Source organism: Triticum aestivum, chromosome 2A (assembly GCF_018294505.1).
Source record: "Triticum aestivum cultivar Chinese Spring chromosome 2A, IWGSC CS RefSeq v2.1, whole genome shotgun sequence".
Lineage (NCBI taxonomy): Eukaryota > Viridiplantae > Streptophyta > Magnoliopsida > Poales > Poaceae > Triticum > Triticum aestivum.
The window spans coordinates 356,927,210-356,944,005 of NC_057797.1; positions in this window are offsets into that span (position 1 = coordinate 356,927,210).

A 16,796-nucleotide genomic window follows, 5' to 3' on the forward strand; every position below is an offset into this window, starting at 1 on the left:
CCGAGATAAAAGAGAGGATGAGCGAAGGAAAAGCTAAGGGATTTCATGAGGACGAGCACGATACCCTATGGTTTGAGGACCATGTATATGTGGCAAATGATTCGGAGATCAGGAAGTTGATTCTGCAAGAGGCCCACGATTCGCCGAATTCGATTCACCCAGGAAATACCAAGATGTATCTACATTTGAAGAATAGCTTCTGGTGGACTGGAATGAAGAAGGATATTGCAGAGTATGTAGCAGTTTGTGATGTATTTCAGAGAGTGAAGGCAGAATATCAGAAGCAAGCTGGATTGCTACAGCCATTGCTGATACCCGAATGGAAGTGGCATAAACTAGGCATGGATTTCATCACAGGATTACCCAGGACTCGTTTAGGCTATGACTCGATATGGGTTGTAGTCGATCGTTTGTTGAAGGTAGCTTATTTCATCCCAGTGAAGACCACCTACACTAGCGCTAAGTTGGCGAAGATATACATGACCAGGATCGTATGTCTACATGGAGTTCCGTGGACCATTGTATCAGATAGAGAAACCCAGTTTACCTCAAAGTTTTGGAATCAGTTGCATGAGACTTTGGGAACCAGGCTAGAGTTCAGCACAGCCTTTCACCCATAGACGGATGGACAGACTGAGAGAGTCAATCAGATTCTGGAAGACATGTTGAGAGCTTGTGCGCTAGATTATGGATCTAGTTGGGACGACAACTTGCCTTATGCAGAGTTCTCTTACAATAACAACTATCAAGCCAGTTTGAAGATGGTCCCTTTCGAAGCATTGTACGGAAGGAGGTGCAGGACACCATTGTTGTGGGATGAAGTTCAAGACTGTCAGTTATTTGGACCAGATTTGATTAAAGAGTCTGAAGAGAAGGTTAAACTAATATGCGATAGACTCAAGGTAGCCCAGTCCAGGTAGAAGAGTTATGTGGATTCTAAACGCAAGGAGACAGTTTACAAAGTCGGAGACAGAGTGTATCTTCGTGTATCACCACTTCGAGGAGTGAAGCGTTTTGGAGTTAAGGGAAAGTTAGCGCCACGTTTTGTGGGACCATAGAAAGTTTTGGAACGTATGGGAGAAGTTGCTTACAAGTTGGAATTGCCCGAAGGATTGTCAGGAGTTCATGATGTGTTCCACGTTTCTCAGTTGAAGAAGTGCCACATAGAGATGGCTGATATTCCTCTGAGGGATACAGTGCCACTGGAAGCGATTCAGTTGGATACCTATTTGACCTACGAGGAGAAACCAGTCAAGATTCTTGAGTTTGCCAGCCGAGTCACACGCAGTAAGGTTATCAAGTTCTGCAAAGTTCAGTGGACCCACCATACCAAGGATGAAGCCACCTGGGAACGAGAGGAAGACCTACGGAAAGATCACCCTCACCTATTTTCTAGCCAACCTGAATCTCGAGGGCGAGATTCATCTTAAGGGGGGGTAGGTTTGTAACATCCCAAATTTCTAATTTGGAGTTTTATACATTAGATCATCCTTGCATATCATATTTTATTGCATTTTGGCTTGATCCTAGAAATTCTATGCAACTCAAGGACCCACGGAGAGAGTTGGGGATTTTGTTATTTTCATATTTGAGTTTTCTCGAATTTTGAAAACAGGATTGTTTGATTTTAATTATTTTCTCTTCGAATTTTGACAAGAGTCGCCGCCGACCTCGCCGGACCTCGCTGAGGTAGCCCGCCGCCGCCGCCGGTTCTCGTTAAGAAAACGTTCGGCTTTTTTTTGAAAACCCTAGTTTTTTTTATTTAGATCGGTTTTATTTTTTTCGGTTTAGTTATTTAGCGAATGCCCGTTCATACGTTTGTTTTAACGAACGGTTTTCATCCGTTAACCACAGACAGCGAACGTTCGTTCGTTAGCCTGTTCATCAGTTTTCTTTTTCCAGGGTTTTTCTGCGATTATTTCCGATCGTGATTCCTGCCCTAATCTTCGTTCTAGTATAACTTTTTGCTCGTTTATCGGAATCAGGCGATTCAAGCGCCTAGATCTTCGTTTCGAAGCCCTCTTTCTGTTTAACCAACTTGAACAAGATTTTGCTACTGTAAAATTTGACTTAAGTCCAGATTAGTAAACGGATCTTGTTTCTTTCGTAGTTTGAGTTTCGTTGCTTCGTTTGGTTTGATTCTTTTTGCAAACCAGAGTTCTTAAGTTGAACTTTCTGGTTAGACTTCTTATTTGAGTTTTACCCATGCTTCTAGTTGAGTTCTTATTGTATGGTTGTTTGTTTGCGATAGAGTACCCGGAGTGCGAAGCGTGCTACTACGAGTCTCTAGGTTTCACGGATCATGAGCAAGGCAAGTAACACTTTGATCATACCCTTTTACTAGCCATTTTATTTGCATTAGATCAATCCTCAAACAATTGCATGGTTAGGATCTGATTAAATTGTGGGTTTTGGGAAGTAGATGAGATAGTACCTATTCACCTATTTATTTTTTTCAAACCTACGGGAGTTACTTCTACGTTACTTATATTGCTATTCTATGCTCGTAGACGTGGATTGGGTTTGTGTGAATTCATGACAGATGTGAGTTATTAATTAATGGTTCAACTTAAGGTGGCAACTTAAATACACATATGGGTGGATTGCTTGTGGGCACCTGGAGAATCTAGTGTTGTCCTAGGATATCCCGGAGGACCCATGTGATCATCCTACAGCCTGCCACCCAGGCTCAAAGGGATCATAAGATTATTCATGCTAGAAACTTCCGTGTGCAGCCACAAGCCATTATGGGATCTGGCATACTTGAGTAAGTTGCGTGAACCTCTCGAAGAGGTAGACTAGCGGATGAAGTGGGTTGTAGGTGGTACTGTCTATCCAGAGTAGAGAGTTAATGCTTCAGAAAGACTATGTCCCGAATCTCCGACCATGGATGTATTCGAGTCTTGTGGGAAAAGTGCGCAAACCTCTGCATAGTGTACAAACTAATCATGGTTAGCCGTGTCCCTGGTTATGGACATCTTGAGTATCTGGTTCTTGGATTATCATGTTGATCTCATCACACTTAATATAATTTGATTGGGTTTAATGATGATGCTTAATTGGGATTGAGTTGGAGGAACCTTCTCAATGTTTAACAACCACCATGATTGTTGTAGGGAAAATTTGGCTTTATGCCAAACTGAAACCCTAGAGCTTACCACGAGCCAAATATGCATGTAGTGATAGCATTTATTATGTTCATTACTCTATGTGTTACCTTGCCAGCATATTCCGTTTGCTGACCCATTTCGGGCTGCAACGTTCATGTTGTAGACTTTTCAAACGACGAGTAAGGAGCCATAGGTCATTGTCTTTCACTCAGTGATGCCGTTGGAGTTGATGGACTCACTTTATTCTTCCAAGCCTTCCGCTATTATCATATTAGATGGCCTTAAGCCATATTTATTGTAATAAGTTCTCTTTTGAGACATTCGATGTAATAAGTGTGTGATTGCTACTCTGTTATAAATCCTCAAGTACTGTGTGTGTCAGCATTACCGATCCAGGGATGACACTGATGCACAGAGATTAGACTGTTTGAGGTCTGGTCGCTACAGCTATGTTGTTACTCCATAGGGAATTGAAGTAGATAAAGCCAAGATTGAAGCAATTGAGAGCTGGCCGCAGCCCAAAACGGTCACACAATTGAGGAGTTTCCTTGGCCTTGCTAGTTTCTATAGGCGTTTTGTGAGAGATTTCAGCACCATTTCTGCACCTCTCAATGAGCTTACAGAGAAGGATGTGCCTTTTGTTTGTGGTATCGCACAGGAAGAAGCCTTTACGATATTGAAAGATAAGTTGACACATGCTCCTCTACTCCAACTTCCTGATTCTAATAAGACTTTTGAGCTTGAATGTGATTCTAGTGGAATTGGAGTATGAGGTGTGTTATTACAAAATGGTAAACCTGTTTCATACTTTTCTGGAAAATTGAGTGGGCCTAGTCTGAATTACTCTACTTATGATAAGTAATTATATGCTCTTGTTTGGACTTTGGAAACATGGCAACATTATTGATGGCCGAAAGAATTTTTTATTCATTCTGATCATGAATCTTTGGAACATATTAAAAGTCAAGAAAAACTAAACCGTAGAAATGCTAAATGGGTTTAGTTCATTAAGACTTTCACTTATGTCATTAAACACAAGAAGGGTAAACAAAATGTTATTGATGATGCATTGTCGTCGTGATACTATGCTTTCACAACTTGACTTTAAATTATTTGGTTTGGAGACCATCAAAGATCAATATGTGCATGACCCTGAATTTAAAGATGTATTGCAAAATTGTAAATAAGGGATTTGTGTTCCGTGCTAACAAACTATGCATTCCAGCTATCTCATTACGTCTTTTGTTGTTGCAGGAGGGGCATGGATGGGGATTAATGGGACACTTTGGCATGAAGAAGACAGAGGATGTACTTGCTACACATATCTTTTGGCCAAAGATGAGATGGGATGTTGAGCGCTTTGTTGCTCGTTGATATGTATGCCTCGTATCTACTTTTCCAAACTCTTTTACCCTTGTTTTGGACTCTAATTTGAATGATTTGAATGGAACTAACCCAGACTGGAGCTATTTTCAGCAGAATTGCCATGGTGTTATTTTTGTGGAGAAATAAAAGTTCTTGGATTGACCTGAAAATTTACGGAGAATATTTTTGGAATATGTGAAAAATATTGGCGCAAGAATCAACCACAGGGGGCCCAGCCAGAGGCCATAAGCCCTGGGGGCGCGCCTGCAGCTTGTGTGCCCGCTGGAGCTCCTCCGACCCTAATTCCAACTCTATAAGTACCTATTCATGGAGAAAAAAATGAGGGAGAACTATTTACCGTGTTTTACGATACAGAGCCACCGCCACCTCCTGTTCTTCATCGGGGGGCTGATCTGGAGTCCGTTCCGGGCTTCGGAGAGGGGGATTCATCGCCATCATCATCAACAACCTTCCTCCATCACCAATTTCATGATGCTCACCGCCGTGCGTGAGTAATTCCATCGTAGGCTTGTTGGATGGTGATGCGTTGGATGGGATTTATCATGTAATCGAGTTAGTTTTGTTTGGGTTTGATCCCTAGTATCCACTATATTCTGAGGTTGATGTTGCTATGACTTTGCTATGCTTAATGCTTGTCACTAGGGCCCGAGTGCCATGATTTTAGATCTGAACCTATTATGTTTTTTTGAATATATGTGAGTTCTTGATCCTATCTTACAAGTTGTAGTCACCTATTACGAGTTATGATCCGCATACCCCATGGTGACAATAATTGGGATTCTTTTCGGTGATTACCATGGTTTGAGGAGTTCATGTATTCACTAAGTGCTAATGCTTCGGTCTGATTCTCTATTAAAAGGAGACATTAATATCCCTTAGTTTCCATTAGGACCCCGCTGCCACGCGAAGGTAGGACAGAAGATGTCATGCAAGTTCTTTTCCATAAGCACGTATGACTATATACGAAATACATGCCTACATTATATTGATGAATTGGAGCTAGTTCTGTGTCACCCTAGATTATAACTACTACATGATGAATATCATCCGACACAATTATCATTGCCGGTCCATTGCCTATGAGCTTTGCACATACTGATCTTTGCTAAGTAATTTCGTTGCTACTGCTGTTACAATCACTATAAAACTGCTAATCTTACCTTTACTTCCATATTACTTTGATACTAAACACTTTGCTGCAGATATTAAGTCTTTGTCGGTGTACAAAAGTAGGGGTCCTTTTTGTACCCCTTTACTTGTGCGCAGGCAGTCGTAGCCATACGCCTGCGGCCGCCCTTGGCGGGACGGAAGAGGAAGCAAAAACCAAAGACTACCAAAGCCATGCTCGAGGCCAGAGGCATGAAGAGCTGAGGGCGAGGTGAAACTCCCCCGGCAAGACCCTTGCCGAGGTGGCCTTCACGGCCCCGACAAGAGCCTTTCCGGGGCGACTTACCCAACACCAACAAGGCCGCCACCCTTGAGTCTAAGAGTCACGACGCCATCAACCACATTGGAACCAAGGCTCGGTAGGCGCCTCCATGGTGGCATGCTGATCTTTGTGAAGACAAAGGGCCTACGAGGCCTACATAGGAACCATGAAACAAGACAACAGCAAGGCTCCTTGCCGAGGATGCCCACGAGGCCTCGGCAAAGCTCCTGCCAAAGATACCCATGAGGCCCTAGCAAGACACTTGCCGAGGGCGCCCACAAGGCCCCGGCAAGACCCTTGCCGGGAAGATCAGCAAGACCGCGGCAGGGCCTTGCCACCCCGTCGCCACCAGAGCTCAGCGGCCGACCCACCAACTAAGCAGGTACCCACGTGGCAATACGTGGCTCCTAAGCCAACTAGTCAAGAACCAACGTGGTGGCATGCAGATCTTCGTGAAGACCCTGCCACCACGCCAGCTCAGCAGCCTGCCATCCTACATGGCGCTACATGCCTCATTAGCCTGGACATGTGTGGGAGCAAGGCGAAGTGGCGACGGGCTTCGTTACCATCCCCGATAAAGCAAGAGGACACCTAAGTAGCACATTTAATGCGTTTTGTCCCGTGATGTCAGGCGATAAACTCGACTACTGTACAACTTTCCACCTCCCGTGTGCCACTGTGGCAGCCCCTTTAACTATAAAAGGAGGCCCGTGCCGTACTGTGAGAGGATTTAGACTTTTTTGACCCTGCACGCTTTATAGCTAGTCCAAGAACACCAGATAAACACAAACCAACAGGAGTAGGGTATTATGCACGATTTGCGGCCCGAACCCCCCCCCCCCCCGTGTTGATCTTCTAAACCCGCTCTTTTTACAGCCCCGCGCCCCAGCAACCGCAGTAGGGATTCCCTGTGATCCCATAGGTGTCGTTCCTAAACCCCGACATCTTAGGCGCGCCAGGTAGGTGGTGCAAGCTGTGAAAATCCGGTTTGGAAGTTAGCGCATCGACTTCATCATCACCATGGCCCCCAAGAAAAAGGGGATCACATCAATTGAGTCGTGTGCAGCCGGCCCGTCCGCGCCAGCGCGAGCCGGTGATCGGGTGGCCATGGATGGTGCCAAAGACTTGGCCCGCGAGCATCCATGACATTCTGGCAATCGGAGCCAGGCAAGCAGCATCGTTCGGATCCGAGACGACGAGCCGCACACCGCTGGGTCCGGGGGCGGGGCCGTGCTGCCCATGGGCGGCGCGGCAACATCTACGGTGCCCTAGCTAACACCCGCGCCACGGCCTTCCCAGGTCACGTGCGATGAGAAGCAGCACGATGTCGGAGCTCCCGGGCATCGCCGTGGGAAGAGCCCTGTGCGCCACTCTCAGGGCGCACCAGGCCGGCGTACGCGCCCGGATGCCGGCGAAAGCGGCGTGCGACCGTGAGACCGTGACAGAGCTCCTTCTAAGTTTGTTAGAAGTCGTAGCGCATCGCGGTCCACATGACTTTCGCCACCGCCCACGCCAGCAGAAGCGTTGGCGCGCGTGCAACTACTCCTCGACTTCCCCCCTGTTGCGGAGAAGCTCGACGAGTGGAGGGCCACCATCCGAAGCCTCATCAGCTTCGCCAATAAAGACGAGCCGCTCCCAGCGGGACCCTCGTGCTAGCATTCTGTCGAGACAGTGCATGTCAGCGGTGGGAGGACCGGAGACGCTGCGACCATGGTGCACTCTCCTCCCCCACGGCCGCGACAGCAGCCACCGGCTCATCGGGCCAACGCCTGTGACAACGTTTCCATAGCATCGTCCGACCCGCGAACCCGTTGTGACCAACGTCAATTTCTTTGAGAGCAAGCTCAGGAAGACGCTCGGACTACCGTCGAGCAATGGAGGGAGGCGTTCCATCGGTCAGATCGGCGTGCAGGGCCTGCTATGGACCACCCAGTGTCGGGGGGTTGTGTTAGTTCTAGTGGCCCTCCCACCGCACATTCAAGCCTGATGTTGGGGAAAAGTACAACGGCAAGACTCACCCGTCGGAGTTCCTCAACATCTACACCATTGCGATGCAAGCCGCCGGGGCTCGCGACGACAAGGTGCTCACCAACTACTTTCCATTGGCGCTTAAGCCCAACGTCATGTCGTGGTTGATGCACCTGCCAGTGGATTCCATCTCTTCCTGGTCGGATCTATGCCACGAGTTTGTTGGCGCCTTTATCGGAGGCCACCAAGCTCCTGGCCAGGAAAGTGACTTGCATGTCATCCCCCAGAAGGATGGCGAGTCCCTGTGTAAGCACATACAAAGATTCAGCCGTGTGCAGTACACCATCCCAGATCTCCATCCCGCCGTTGTCATCAGTGCGTTCCATCATAATGTACACAACCGTAAGATGCGTGAAGAGCTGGCATTGAGCAAGGTCAAGGATGTAGCCAAACTTTATGTTCTGGCAGATCGATGTGCTCAGGCTGAAGAAGGAAGGAAGTACCCCGGCGAGGATGCCGGTGCGGAAAGCAACTCCATGGACGAAGACGCCGCCGCCACGACGAAGAAGGGTCAGCGCCGCAACAGGAAGCGTAAGGGCAAGACTGTGCTTGCCGTTGAGGGATCCGGCGACCCCGATGCCGCCAAGATGGCCAAGGCTGACGACCCCGGCAAGGACGTTGCCGGGTGCGCCGCCTGCCGAGCCTTGGCAGCCACCGACAAGCCAGGAGGCTCTGACAAGCAGTACTGCAAGATCCACCGCACCAAGGGCCATGACCTCCAGAACTGCCGACAGGTTGAGCTGCATGCAGAAAAGCAGAAGGCTGAATATGAAAGGCGGGACAAGGAGAAGGGTCAGGATGGTGCTGAGGGGTCCGACAATAAGTGTGGTGGCCAAGGAGGTCGCCGTGGCAAAGATAATCAATAAGAGAGGCCCGCTCGGGGCCGCGATAAGAAGGGGGAAGATGATGATCACGACGAGGACGACAAGTCCGGTGAGCACGAGTTCTAGAAAGCTACAGAGGCCATGTGCGTCGACGGTGGCACCTCGTTGCACACCTCTCATCACCAACTAAAATAGTGGGCATGAGAGATCACTGCGGCGGAGCCGTCGTTCGATGCCCAGAAGCCACTAAAGTGGTCCCGCACGCCCATCATTTTTGACACCGAGGATCACCCTCATCACACAACTGCGGTCGGGTGTTTGCCGTTGTTGGTTTCACCAACAATACGCAACCTCAAGGTGACAAAAGTGTTGGTTGATGGTGGGGTCAGTTTGAACTTTATCTCGCCCGCTGTGATCAAGAGGCTGCAGATTCTTGATGGAGATCTCGAGGAGATGGGCACGGTTCAAGGGGTCAACCCAGGAAGGAGCTAGCCAAAAGGCAAAATCACGCTGCCCGTTACGTTTTGGGGCGAGCTGAACTATAGGACGGAGAAGATCGTTCTCGATGTCGCCGAGATCCCCTTGCTATACAATGGGATTCTTGGCCGCCCAGTGCTGGCTAAGTTCATCGCGGCGTCACACTACGCCTACAACACACTGAAGATGTCGGGGCCGCTGACCATCATCACCGTCCCCTTTGACAAGAAAGACGCGCTCATCCACACCGACCAACTCTACCGAGAGGCGGTTGCAGCAACTGCCGCCAAGGCACTTGCTCCTGCCGCTCAAGCCCCGAGAAGGAAGAAGGCCGGCAGGACCTCTACCGGCAAGACCCCTTCCGGCAAGACCTCTTTCAGCAAGACCTCTTGCACCCACTCTGGCAAGCGCGCCTCTTCGGAGTGCTGCGCTCCCGTTGAGGACGTGCCAGAGAGATCCACCGACAAGAGCAAGAAGTCCAAGGCCGCACCACTAGAGACCAAGAAGGTGTCCGTCAAGGAGGATGGCACAGGCGGGGCTTTCACTATAAGCTCCACCCTTGACAGCAAATAGGAAAGCGCGCTCGTCGCCTTCCTGCAGGCGAATGTTGATGTGTTTTGCATGGCAAGCATCCGACATCCCTGGCGTTCCCAGGGAGGTGATTGAGCACTATCTTGTTGTCTATCCTCATGTGCGGCCCGTCAAGCAGAAGGTCAGGAAACAAGCTTTGGAGCAACAAGAGTTCATCATCGAGGAGATCAGGAAGTTGGAGGCGGCATGCCTAGTTAGAGCAGTGCTCCACCCAACATGGTTGGCCAATCCGGTGGTGGTGCATAAGGCAAATGGGAAATGGAGGCTGTGTATTGACTACACGGATGTCAATAAAGCCTGTCCAAAGGATCCTTTCCCTCTGCCACACATCGACCAGATTGTGGACTCCACTGCCGAGTGTGACCTGCTGTAATTCCTCGACGCTTATTCAGGATACCACCAGATCTTCATGATGAAGGAAGACGAAGAAAAAACCGCATTCATCACCCCATGTGGTACATACTATTTTGTACGAATGCCTTTCGGGTTGAAGAGCGGTAATTCAACATTTGCCCGAGCAGTCCAGATTGGTTTTGAGCCCCAGCTACATAGAAACATGGAAGCTTATATGGACGACATAGTGGTGAAAACCAAGGGCAGGGCCACGCTCGTGCAAGATTTAGAAGATACATTTGCAAAATTGCGCAAGATCAACCTCAAGCTGAACCCTGAGAAGTGTGTCTTCCGTGTTCCGTCCGGCAAGCTTCTTGGGTTCTTCGTGTCACAGCGTGGGATCAAAGCAAATCCCCAAAAAATCAAGGCGATCAAGCAGATTGAAGCGCCAAGATGGGTCAAGGACGTCCGAAGGCTCGCCGGCTGCGTTGCTGCCCTAAGTAGGTTCATCTTCAAATCTTCTGAGCGCGCCCTCCCCTTTTTGAAAATTTTGAAAAAGGAGGGTCCAATGAAATGGACTTTGGAGGTAGAGGCAGCGCTACAAGATCTGAAGAGGTACCTCTCTTTCACGCCAACACTCGTTGCACCTAAGCCACAAGAGTCGTTGCTACTGTATCTAGCGGCAACGAATCAAGTGGTCAGTGCTGCGCTGGTGACGCAGAGGGAACTCGAGGAAGAAGCAACAGTAGCAGCAGAGCCGTCACATGGCGGGCCGAGGCCCTCCCCAGTAGAGCCTGACGCCGGCAAGGTGAAACCCCTGGCAAGGTCCGATCCCAGCAAGGCAAAGTCTGAGCAGATGGGCAAAGTGGGACAGAAGCATAAGGTGGTGCAGCACCCCGTTTATTTTGCCAGTTCCCTCTTGCAGGGGGCTAGGTCAAGATATTTTGGTATACAAAAGCTACTTTTTGGCCTGCTCATGGCCTCAAGAAAGCTGCGTCACTATTTCCAAGCACATGAGATCACCGTCATCACCCGCCTCCCTTTGCAATGGATTTTGCACAACCCAGATGCAACAGGGAGGATTGTGGAATGGACATTAGAGCTGTCGAGCTTTGGACTCAAGTTTGAAATTACTTCAATGATCAAATGCCGAGCCATGGCAGAATTCATAGCGGAATGGACCGCAACGCCTGATGAAGAGGTTCAAGAAACCACCCTTCCCGGCAAGGAGACCTGCCGCGATTGGGTTATGTACTTTGATGGTGCTTTCTCACTGCAAGGTGCTGGTCCGGCGTGCTACTCGTCGCGCCCACCGGAGAGCACCTCAAGCATGTAGTCCAGATGCACTTTCCCCGGGAAAAATCAACAAACAACACGGAGGAGTACGAGGGATTGCTTGCCGGTCTCAGGATTGCGGCAGACCTCGGAATCAAGAAACTCATCATCAGAGGTGATTTGCAGCTTGTCGTTAAGCAAGTTAACAAGGATTACCAGAACCTGTTAATGGAAGCCTACGTGAAGGAAGTGAGGAAGTTGGAAGAACATTTTGATGGCCTACAGGAAGAGCATGTTCCCGAGGGGAGAACAGTATTGTCGACGACCTGTCGAAACGTGCTTCCCTCAAGTTGCCTGTGGAACCAGGTACCTTTGTACTTCAGTTATTTCAGCCATCCGTTAAGCCATCAGCAGGGCAGAACAAGTGAAGGAAGACAAGCCTCGGCAAGTACCTTCCCGCCGAGCTCCTAGGAGCCGTCGGCAAGGAGGTTGCCGGGTACCCCAAGCTTGCCATGGGGCAACCACCTCTGGCAGGGCCTCAAGCCCTGACTGTAGAGACGGCTGCCCCTACGGCCAAAGATGAGCCTTTAGTCCTCGCCGTCGAGCCCCAGGCTCCGGCATGGGCGCAACACACTGTCCGTTTCCTCCAAACAAGGGAACTCCCTGAGGAATAGGAAGAAGCAGAAACAGTAGCCGTTGGTCCAACATGTATGAGTTTGTGGATAATACCCTGTACAGAAGGAGGCCAAACGGCATGAAGCTGAAGTGCATTCCTCAAGAGGACGGACTGGAGCTGTTGGCAGAGATACATGGAGGCGTATGTGACTCCCACATAGGGTCAAGAGCCCTTGCCAGCAAGGCATTCCGGCAATGTTTCTATTGGCCCACAGCCCTCCAGGATGCAGCTGCACTGGTAACCAAGTATGAAGCGTGCCAGTTCCATTCAAAGAAGCTTCATCAACCAGCTCAAGCCCTTCAAACAATCCCTCTCTCCTGGCCATTTTTGGTCTGCGGGCTTGACATACTGGGCCCCTTCCCCCATGCTGTCGGGGGCTTTGAGTACTTGTACATCGCAATCGACAAGTTCACAAAGTGGCCCGAAGTGGAAGCAGTGAGGAAGGTGACAACACAGTCAGCCGTCAGGTTCTTTAAGGGGCTAGATTGTCGTTTTGGTGTGCCGAACAGGGTCATGACCGACAACGGCACACAGTTCACAAGCCACACCTTCACACAGTACATCCAGGACCTCGACAGCAAGGTCTGTTTCGCTTCAGTGGTGCACCCACAGAGCAACGGCCGGGCGGAGAGGGCAAATGCTGAAGTTCTGCCAGGCCTGAGAACAAATACTTTTGACAGGCTGCACAAGTGTGGAAAGCGCTGGATTGATGAGTTGCTAGCGGTTCTTTGGTCAATCTGAACGATGCCAAATCGAGCCACCAACCAAACACCCTTTGCCCTGGCATACGGGGCAGAAGCTGTTCTCCCCATGGAACTCACATACGGGTCACGTCAAGTGCTCTCTTATGATGAGCTCGAGCAAGAGCAGTAGCGGCAAGATGACACGACGCTCCTTGAGGAAGATCGTCTTCGGGCGGTTGTGCGAGCTGCACACTACCAGCAAGCCTTGCGCCTCTACCATAGCCGCAAGGTTCATGCCCAAAGTTTTGAGGAAGGCGACCTTGTTCTTCGGTGTGTTCAGTCGGCCAAGAATTCCAACAAGTTGACACCAAGTGGGAAGGCCCTTATCGGGTAATGCGAGTCACCAGGCCTCACGCAGTCCGCTTGGAGACCGAAGATGGTATTCCATTGAGCAACTCCTGGAACATCAAACACTTCGTAAGTTTTACCCATGAGGCGCGGTTGCCGGGCCTCCCGGCAAACCACCTTTTGTACAAGCCTTGCTGGCAAGGCATGTAACCCTTTGTACAGAGCCAGGCGCAGACCCTGAGCATAAATAAATGAAGAGCTGGTGTCCTAAGTTTTAGCATGCATGCTAGGTTGAGTCTCTCTCTTTGTTAGGGTTGATAGTGCTCAGCGGCAACTAACCCCTAGCATAGAGGTCGAGTGTGTGTGTTTCTGTCCTTTCCAGTCCTTTCTTTGGTTTGCAGGCTGCACAGGCGTTTCTACGAAACCATTTAAGAGCAGGGAGACGGACCGACATCCTCGAGCCCGGCAAGCCATTGCCGGGGGCTGCAGATTCAAGTATCCGACCACGGCAAACCAAGGTTGCCGGGGGCTGCAGATCTAGATAAGTATTTTATCTCCTGTTATGCATTTCCATATGGGACTTGGATGTATGAGACATCGTTTGTTCCCAGGCCACTGTGCTCCCCCTTTCCTATGCCCAAGAACTCTTCTTTGGGCCGGAACTTGGTTGTAGTTGCCGTGACAAGGAAACAATCGAACGGCCTAATCCTACTTCGCCATGCCTCCGCCAAGAGCATGAGTATGGTCGAGCTATGAAGTGGGAGGACAGCGAGGTCTGCTGCTGGGCAACAATGCTTATCTTAAGATAACAAGGACTCGTTCCTTGGTGTGAGCCTTTCTCATGCACAAAAGAACCCGGCAGCCCCCTTTTTCATTAATACGTTGCAAACAAGTACAACTCATACAGAATGTAAACACGAGCAAGGGGATTACAAGGTTTAAATCTGACAAATGCCCGCAGGCTTAAAAAAGGATAAGATGCCCGTAATCCCCTTTTCTTGTCCCTCTACCAAGGAAGCGGACCAAGATAGTAGGACGGAAAAAGGAGTGCCTAGGTGAGGTATGAGCAGCAGAAGACACCAAGAGAACATCCCGGCCATCGCCCAGAAGAAGGCCGGTGATGACGGTGCCGGAAGAAGAGCCGAAAGACGAGGCATCGGGCCGACAATACAAGATGAAGGCGTCGATGCCATTGTACTCTGACTTGACGGCCCACCACCCACCTTCTTCGTCTTCCCCATCCCTCCAACGCCAGCCGCCCAAGGCAACGACCTCGAGAAGTTCAAGGAGCTGGCGATGCAGATGATGGTGCTATCGACATCGCCCAGGAAAGGTGTGTCCGACGCCTAGTCAGACCCGTCACCCTCCCGCTTGCTACCCTCGTTGTCGTTGTCGCTGTCCTCCTCGTTGCTGTCGCCCGAGGAGGAGATTTCGTCATCGGTCGAGCTCTCTGCACAACACCCTAGCCTGTGTCCCGAGCGCCCGAAGACCTTGACGGAGAGCAGGTCACTCTTCGCTAGCTTGAAGTAGACGACGTGCCCATCCATCAAGCAATGGGCATGAGTAGGTTTTCCAGCCCCGACAAAGGAGCATCACATGAGGGGCGGGGAACCTTTTGTTCACCCACATGTCGCCATGGAAACACCCCTCCATGTGAAGCCTTAACCTCGGTGGCTGGTCGATCTCCAACACTCTCGCAAATGCCTCGGGAAGGCGAAGGCGGCTGCGCGGCAGCTCGCGCAACTGCAGGATAAACTCCAACGCCGTGTCCCTGACATGGCCGCTCGATGAAGCAGGAGGAGACGGTGGAGGAGATGGCAACGACGCGGGTGTCCCCCTTCCACGCCCACCTCAGCCGCGACCGCCTCGCCGACCGCGACCCCGGACGACACCTCTGCCTCAAGCATGGCCTTCACCCTGGGCATCCGACTCTTCTTTGACCGCCGCAACTCTCTGGCGGGAGGAAGACCTGATCGCTTCCGCGGGAGAACGGCCATGACCACGCCTTCTTGCCATGGCGGTGGATGGATATTTGGGATGAAGGGGAGAAGCGATGAGATGCTCCTCCTCCTCATGAGTCCCCTTTTTATAGCTGAGCGGGGAAGGCTAAAAGACTGGCTCTACGCCTCTGAAGAGACCGTTCTGGTCCGGCTCATTACATTGGCAACATGCAAGGCCATCGACCGCCCTCCCCGCCCAATCAATGGTGCTTAGAAATTGGCCACCGCGTGCCTTCCCATATCCTGTGCGTCTATCACCTACCCCACGCCGTGCATGCGGCGTACGTGGCACAAGGGGCGTGCGTAGTGGGAAACGTGGAACGACGGTTCCAAGGCAGAGAGAGTAAATGAGAAGTGGCCCTGCAGTTTTAAAACAGAGACGCAAGCCGCCTCTTTATGACTCATCGCGGCATGACGCGAGCATGCTGCGGTCATTCCATGCACAACCCCCACGTCACGCATTCAACGCGGGTTGTGGGGAAGCGCAACTGGCGAGGGAATTACTATGGTAAAACTCCGCCGCCCGCGCGCCCGCGCACCATTCTGGGCCTGGCCCAATAATGCTCCATGCTTATATATGGCCCAAGCCTGGGGGCTCCTGTCGGTGTACAAGAGTAGGGGTCGTTTTTGTACCCCTTTACTTGTGCGCGGGCAGTCGCGGCCACACGCCTGTGGCCGCGCTTGGCGGGACGGAAGAGGAAGCAAAGACCCAAGACTACCAAAGCCGTTCTCGAGGCCGGAGGCATCAAGAGAAGAGGGGCGAGGTGAAACTCCCCCGGCAAGACCCTTGCCGAGGTGGCCTTCACGGCCCCGGCCAGCGCCTTTCCGGGGCGACTTGCCCAACACCAACAAGGCCGACACCCTTGAGTCTAAGAGTCTCGACGCCATCAACCACATAAGAACCAAGGCTCAGGAGGCACCTCCATGGTGGCAGGCGGATCTTTGTGAAGACAAAGGGCCTGCGAGGCCTAGACAGGAACCAGGAAACAAGACAATAGCAAGGCTCCTTGCCGAGGATGCCCACGAGGCCCCGGTATGACTCTTGCCGAGGGCACCCACAAAGCCTAGGCAAGACCCTTGTCGGGAAGATCAGGAAGACCGCGGCAAGGCCTTGCTGCCCTGTCGCCACCTCAGCTCAGCGACCGACCCACCAACTAAGCAGGTACCCACGTGGCAGTACATGGATCCTAAGCCAACTAGTCAAGGACCTACGTGGTGGTATGCAGATTTTCGTGAAGACCCTGCCACCATGCTAGCTCAGCAGCCTGCCAGCCTACATGGCGTTACATGCCTCGTTGGCCTGGACTCGTGTCGGAGAAAGGCGAAGCAGCGACGGACGGGACGGGCTTCGTTACTGTCCTCGATAAAGCAAGTGGACACCTAAGTAGCGCATTTAATGCATTTTGTCCCATGATGTCAGGCGATAAAATCGACTACTGTACAACTTTCCACCTCCTGTGTGCCACTATGGCAGCCCCTTTGACTATAAAAGGAGGCCCATGGCGTAATGTGAGAGGATTCGCACTTTTGGACCCTACACGCCTTGTAGCTAGTCCATGAACACTAGATAAACACAAACCAGCAGGAGTAGGGTATTAGGCACGATTTGCGGCCTGAACCTAGATAAACACCCCCC